Raw genomic sequence first — 8,007 nt, forward strand, 5'->3', positions numbered from 1 at the left:
GCTTTTGTGCGTGATTCTTTCATCATCAGTTTTGGTGGTGGCCCTGTTTAGATCAGGCCTAGTGTGTTCTGATTACGCTTGTTTACATGCGTAAAAAGAAGGTTTTAGATGCTGTTTTTACAATGTTTCAGCTTTGTTTCGGATTTTTCTTGATCGTCTGAGTTCCAATTCATGCAAAATTCATATATTATGGTTTGTGGTTGGTTTATATAGTATTTATGACATTTTAGGACCATTTGGGAGTGCAAATTAATCAAAAGAAGCAAAAAGACGGAAAAACCTTCATGGGAGGCGCCAGGCGCCTGGGAAGCCTGCAGAAAAACTGGTTTTCTTCCAACTTCGCCCTTAATGAAACGCGTCTTCCAATGCGTTTTGGTGGTTCCAACCGATGCATACGTGTAGAAGAAGTGTTCCACTGTCAGTTTGAGCACGATTTGGTCAGTCAAAAGAGTTGGAAATGGGTGATTCACCATCGTTTTAGGACCTACCTAACCAATTCTGCACAGCTATAAATTCCAGCAACTTCTCCACCAAAATCATCAAGCCTTGCTTCCTTCTCTTGATCATTTTTAGTGTTTCTTTGTTGCTTTCTAAGTACTTTTGAGTTGCTTTCATTAGTTGCTTTTCGTTTTTAAATCCCGAGTACTTTACATTCTTTTACTGAGCTTTACTTTGTTTCCATTTGTACTTAGTTATTTTCTACTTATTCAAATATATAAAAATCTAGCACTTTGCTTATCTTCCCTTTGCCTTTACTTTATTTTTAGTTAAGAGAGTTGTGTTTTTGGAGGAAAGAGCACGTGACACTCTCCCTTGCTTGAAAGAGAAGGGCGAAGCTCTCAATCCCGATAAAAACTCTCCGTTAGTTAACTTTTGTTTTTCACACATGCATTCCACATTCAACCGTTTTACTTGCTGTGTTTTCTTCAATATGTCTTTCTAAATTCCCGTCTCTAGCCCGGTTATGGATAGTTAGCCTTTTATGTCTAAAAAGGGTTGCTAAGAAGTAGTGTTTTTGCTTTCCATTCATTGCTCAACATGTTTTCCCAAAAAGTTAGGATTTAGAGAAGGCCACTGTAAGTCTTAACAAGTCAATACTGAAAAGGTTGCTTATTTGCATTGTTGAGTGGTTAAACCGAAGAGATGAGCGCCTTAGACATAAGGGTTCCGCTTAAGTAGCCTAGACATAGGACCTTAACCCGAGGTTACGTCTATTTCCATCCTAATACTAAGATATATCTCATAATAGACATATTAGGGAATGTCTTAGGACTTTGAACTTGCTTAGACATAAGTAAAGTGAGAAGCGTAGTCGTTAGTTTCTAAAGTAAAATGCATATTATCCTTAGCATGTCCTTGATTCTTTGATGGCTAACTTGAAGTAATTCGGACTAGGTTTTATTATTATAAGTCCAAATCCCAAATCCAAAACCATTATTTGTGACCACTTCCGATTTTACAAGAATCACTCATTTCAACATTCACTATTCTTTAAAACTTCAGAGTTTGGAAATTATTTAGAAGTCCTTGAGGATCGATACTTGGATACTCCATCCATTTTATATTACTTTGACAGGTTTGCGCTTGCATCTATATAATTGTTACCACGCTTAGTGCGTGCGTTCAGCATAAACGCCCAGTCATGTTCCCTAAGCGTATTAGTTAGTTACACTTGATCTTGCACTTATGTGAAAATTATGACTGCCACACTCCTTCGAGACTACGCTAGAGGAACGTACTAACGCTTTCCTTATTGATGTGGTGCTATTTCATCCAGGCCATGCCGTCCCGTCGTAGTATGAGGTTGCGTGCAGACGCTGATCCAACCCTCGGTGGTGAGAATATGGCCGACCTCTCACCCCCTCCGGCTGGTGTTCAGGCAAGAGCAGTTCCCCCAGTTCCTCCAGCAAAGGCTCAGCAGCGGGTGAATCCCCCAGTTCCCCCAGCGGTTCCCCATGTGAACCCTCAGGTGGCGTTGCTTGCAGAGGCGTTGCAGGCACTGATCGATAACGTAGCTGGGGCTGGGGGTGCACAGGCTCCGCCACCCCGACATTTTCATGCCCTCAGAGCGAGGCCCAATTCATCAAGGATTTCAATCGTTACGGACCCCCCACGTTTGACGGAAGGAGTGAGTAAGCGACGGCAGCAGAAGAGTGTGTCAGAGAGCTAGAAGCTCTTTACGCGTACCTAGGTTGTGGGGACCAGTTCAAGGTTAAGGGTGCGGTCTTCATGTTAAGGGCGAGGCCCTAAATTGGTGGGACTCAGTAGCAGCGGCGGAAGACCATGCTCATGTACCGATCTCGTGGGCAAGGTTCAAGAACTTATTGTACGACTATTTTTTCCAGAGACGGTGAAAGATACGAAGGAAGCGGAGTTTCTCCATCTCACCCAGGGAACCTTGACGGTAACGCAATATGAAAGGAAGTTTACCGAACTCTCCCATTTTTCTCTGGAATTAATTCCCACCGAAGCAGTGAAAATCAAAAGGTTTGTTAAGGGTTTACGCAAGGGGATCAGAGGACCAGTGGATCTTCAGTGGCCCGCCTCCTATGCGGAAGCAGTTAGAAGCGCCTTGATTATGGACAAGGATATCCCTAGCAAGGCCCAACCACTTTTGGAAGTCGGTTCGTTTTCATAGGTGAAGAGGAAGGTCGCTCTAAGTTACACCGACCAGCCATTTAGAGCACCTCAGCGCCAGGCACAGCAGCAGAGCATGTTACCAGTGTGTTCTTCCTGTCAGAAAAGACACGTGGGGCAGTGTTGGACAGGAGCTAAGGTCTGTTTCAGGTGCGGGAGAGAAGGGCATTTTGCGAGAGAGTGTCCTATGTCGGGCTCGAATACACAGAGGCTAGGTCAGAAGGCCCCCTCGACGGTCTCTGCACAAGGGGGTAACCAGAATGCTCGTGTTTTCGCACTTACCCGCAAGAAAGCGGCGAATGCCGAAGCCGTTGTCACATGTATTTTTTTCTTACTAAGGGTCATTGGGAATTACATGTGGGGTTATATCTTTATCATGATATTATCTTTCAGGTACGCTCTTAGTCCATAATGTGCCTGCTTACGTATTGTTTGATTCGGGGTCAAGTCAAACATTTATTTCCACCACGTTTGTTCAGCAAGCAAACCTCGAACTAGAGCCGTTAGGTTTTTCGCTGTTGGTATCCACGTGATCAGGGTTAGTGATGATTGCTAATCAAATAGTGAAAGTAGGCGAGTTATCATTCGGCAATCAGACCCTGGGGGCAAGTTTGATCCAACTGGACATGCAAGATTTTTACGTTATTTTGGGCATGGATTGGTTGGTTACCAACCAAGCCAACATTATTTGCGCGAAAAGGGAAGTCTTATTCCAATTGCCTTCTGGTCAGGGTTTCATGTTTAAGGGAGTTACGGGTGGAGCATCCAGGACAGTCTCGGCGCTAAAGGCAAGACGCCTCTTACGGTGTGGTGCTTGGGGTTATTTAGCAAATGTCGTCGACACTAGTAAGACTACCCCCATTATCGACTCCGTTCACGTGGTCCGAGAGTTCCCAGATGTGTTCCCCGAAGACCTTTCGGGGTTACCCCCGGTCCGGGAATTGGACTTTTGCATCGACTTGTTGCCCAGGACGGTTCCCATCTCGAAGGCACCATACCGTATGGCTCTGGCAAAACTTAAGGAGCTTAAGGTACAGCTAGAAGAGCTTTTGGACAAGGGTTTCATTCGCCCGAGTGTGTCTCCTTGGGGTGCTCCGGTGCTTTTTGTGAAAAAGAAAGATGGATCTATGCTACTTTGCGTGGACTACCGAGAGTTGAACAAGGTAACGACGAAGAATAGATACCCTCTCCCTCGCATCGATGACCTCTTTGACCAACTAAAGGGAGCAAGGGTGTTCTCAAAAATAGACTTACGATCAGGATACCAACAGTTGAGGATAAAGGACGCCGACATACCACGGACAGCATTCAGGATCAGGTATGGACACTTCGAGTCTACGGTGATGTCTTTTGGACTCACTAATGCCCCCGCGACATTCATGGACCTCATGAACCGGGGGTTTTAAGGAGTTTTTGGACCTGTTTATGATTGTGTACATTGACGACATCCTGATCTACTCCAAGACAGAAGAGCAGCACGAAGGGCATCTACGACAGGTCCTTATCGCCTTGAGGGGAAACAGTCTATACGCGAAGTTCTCAAAGTGCGAGTTTTGGTTGGATACGGTGGCCTTACTTGGCCACATAGTCACTAGGGAGGGTATTGTCGTGGACTCAACCAAGGTAGAAGAGGTCAGTGGTTGGCCAAGGCCTCGCACAGTAACTGAAATTCGCAGTTATCTTGGATTGGCTGGCTATTATAGAAGGTTCGTCCAAGACTTTTCTCGATTAGCAGCGCCTTTGACGCAGTTGACCCGTAAGAATGTTGTTTTCACATGGAGCGACATGTGCGAGAAGAGTTTCCAGGGGTAAAGGAGCGATTGGCCACGGCCTCGGTGCTAGCGGTACCAGATGGGACTGGAGGTCTAGTGGTGTATAGTGACGCTTCATGGAGAGGGTTGGGTTGAGTTCTGATGCAGCATGAGAAAGGTATTGCCTATACCTAGCGACAGTTAAAGGTACACGAGCTTAACTATCCCACCCATGATTTGGAGCTGGCAGCAGTGGTGTTTGGCTTGACACTACCTATATGGAGAAAGAATCCAAATCTTCACTGATCACCAAAGTTTGAAATATTTCTTCACTCAGAAAGAACTTAACCTAAGACAAAGGCGATGGCTAGAACTGGTAAAGGACTATGACTGTGAGATCAATTACCATCCGGGGAAGGCGAATGTGGTGGCCGATGCACTTAGTAGAAGAGCGACGAGTGTAGCACCCCCGATCGTGCATCATAGGCCGGTATTAGATGAGTTGGACCGTTCGGAGGTGGAGTTAGCAGTGGAGGATGTGACGGCGGTGTTAGCTCGACTCTCAGTTGAACCCACCTTAAGACAGCGGATCATCGCTGCACAAAAGGGGGATCCCAACTTGATCAGAGGGTTCGGTATGGTGGGTCAGAGAGGTTACTCCCTTTCAGAAGATGCGGCCTTGCTCCATCAGGGAAGGCTGTGTGTACCAAGAGATTTCTCCTTAAGGAAGGACTTACTAACCGAGGCTCACAATACTCCATTCTTAGTGCATCCTGGGAGCACCAAGATGTATAGAGATCTCAAGGAACATTATTGGTGGCACAATATGAAGCAAAAGATTGCCCAGTTCGTCAGTAAGTGCTTGACGTGTCAACAGGTGAAGGCCTCGAGATAGAGACCCGCCAGGTTGTTGCAACCTTTAAGGATACCTATTTGGAAGTGGGATGACGTGGCCATGGACTTCATTATGGGGTTGCCGAGGACGGCTAAAGGTTACACAGTGATTTGGGTGATTGTGGATGGCTTAACAAAGTCTGATCATTTCATTCCAGGCAAGACCACTTATTCAGTGGAGAAGTGGGCGGAGCTTTACTTACAAGAAATAGTTAGACTTCACGGCATACCGGTGTCCATAGTATCGGATCGGGACCCCCGTTTCACGTCAACTTTTTGGCGAAGTTTGCATAAAGCCCTTGGGACGCAGCTTGATTTTAGTACAGCGTTCCACCCCCAGACCGATGGGCAGACTGAACGTCTGAATCAGATTTCGGAAGACATGTTGAGAGCCTGCATATTAGACTTCGGTGGTTCTTGGGACAAACATCTATTCTTGATAGAGTTTGCTTACAACAACAACTACCAGGCGACAATTGCAATGACTCCATATGAAGCTTTGTATGGAAAGAAGTGTAGATCGCCGGTACATTGGGATGAGGTCGGTGAGAGAGTCTTGTTGGGACCAGAGTTGGTGCAAGAGACTAACGGTGCCATCCACAACATTAGGGCAAGAATGCAGACGGCTCAGAGCAGACAGAAGAGTTATGCTGATGTTAGGCGTAGGGCGTTGGAGTTTGACATCGGCGACCACGTCTTCCTTCATGTGTCACCAATGAAGGGCATCCTAAGCTTCGGTAAGAAGGGAAAACTTAGTCCGAGGTATACCGGCCCTTTCGAGATCTTGGAGCGCAATTGCCCAGTTGTTTACAGATTGTCATTGCCACCGTCGTTGGAGGCAGTGCATAATGTGTTCCATGTGTCTATGCTGAGGAAGTATGTCCATGACCCTTCACATGTCTTGGATTTTGAACCACTGCAGTTAGATGAAACCTTGGGCCATAGAGCAGTACCCATTGAGATCCTAGCAAAAGAGACCAAGGTACTGAGGAATCGGTCGATTGACTTGGTAAAGGTCTGGTGGAGGAATCACCAAGTGGAAGAGGTTACCTAGGAAAGGGAGGACGAGATCAAAGCCCGCTACCCCGAATTGTTCGATCAACGAACTTTTCGAGGACGAAAGATTTTGAAGGGGGAAGACTGTAACGCCCCGCGTTACTCAGGTCCAACCCTGCGTTACTCAGGTCAGGTTACCCTCGAGTCCCGGGGGTTTCTTCTTAGAGATAATTTTAAATTTATCTAATTGCTCTATGTCAGTTTTTTTGGACTACTATAGTAATTGTTGTGAGTTGTTGGTTTTATGTATGTATTTAATGGTTGTTGACTGTGAGTGGGTTGCCGTGGCAGTTGTCTTGGGTCGTTGGGCCGATTGCTTAATTCTATTAGTAGAACTAATTAAGTATAAGGAGGTGAGGTCTGCATTTTTAATCATTTGGAGTCCATGGATCTTGTTTTCTTTCAATCAATTTATTAGTTAAATGGGCTTTCCTAGAAGCCCAAAACTTATCCAAAGAAGGAGCCTTGTGTGGATTAATCAAATTCCCAAAACCCTAGCTATTTGGAAATTAAAACAAAAAGATAAAAGAAAAAAAAAGAAAGGGAAACCCTAGTCTTTCCCCCGACCTTCACGTGTTAGCTTCGAGGAAAAACAAGCTTCTTCCACTTTGGCTGCCTCACGACCATCGCCGACGAGCCCTTCCTCCGATGACCACACCCGGCGACGACACGACGATCTAGTCCACGGCAGCAGGCGCGGCGACGACTCCAATCCACGATAACGGGCGCGGCGGTGTGTTCGGGAACAGCGAGCGAAGTGCGGCGTTCGCGCGGCGGTGTGTTCTGGACAGCGGGCGACGTGCGGCGTTCAGACGGCGGGGTCTGCAGCTGGCGACGTCCGCTCGTGGCAGCTGCGTGCGGCGGCTCTGTTCGTGTAGCAGTGTACGACAGTGACAACAGAGGGTTGTCGTTCGTGAAAGCGGGGTGTAGTAGGTGCGGCGGTGACAGCGGGGAATTTCAAACAGCGGAGTTTTTAGTGTTCGGCGACTACCCACGTCTGTTAACAGCCCAATCTATGCAACCCACGCCCCGTCGACTTGGATTGGAGCTACCTGCACCTGAACGGAATCGTTTTTGGCGGTAACGAAGCATTTATAGCACCTTAGAACTAGTTTTCGATGGCTGAAATTTCTTTTTTAATTGCTGTTTTTTTCCTCTTGGTGTTTAGGTGTTGAATCGACGCGTTTTTTGGAAGCCTAGCAGTGTGTAAGTAGTACCGGGGGGGTGTGTGTGAGTGATTGTGTGCTGATTTCCTTGGATAAGTCCTTGTGTTATTGTCCGCGTTAATCTAGATTTGAATGTCGGTTGTTATTGGTTCTGGCTGTTTTTTGTTTGTTGAGATAACTCTGGAAGAATGGATTCTATTATAGTTGTCGACGTTAGATTTGTTTATGTTTGAATGTTGTCTGTTGTTGCTGAACATGTAGTTGGGTTGGCTAGAATGTTGTTAAGCATCTGTGGAAGTTTATGTTTCTGAGTGTGACTGTTGGGTCGGTGCTTCTGAGTATGTTGGATGGTTTCTTAGGGTCATCCCTAGTTGAGTGATTTGTACAAGTTGTTGTGGATTCGTTTAGAATGAACTATGTAAATAAGGCATGCATTATACTTGTTTTGTTGTAGTTTGATGGGCTTGTTGCATCTATCGTATGGTAAAACATTGGTGTGTTGT

The sequence above is a fragment of the Momordica charantia genome (assembly GCF_013281855.1).
Source record: "Momordica charantia cultivar OHB3-1 chromosome 4 unlocalized genomic scaffold, Mcharantia_2.0 BLBB01000004.1, whole genome shotgun sequence".
In the NCBI taxonomy this organism is placed as follows: Eukaryota; Viridiplantae; Streptophyta; class Magnoliopsida; order Cucurbitales; family Cucurbitaceae; genus Momordica; species Momordica charantia.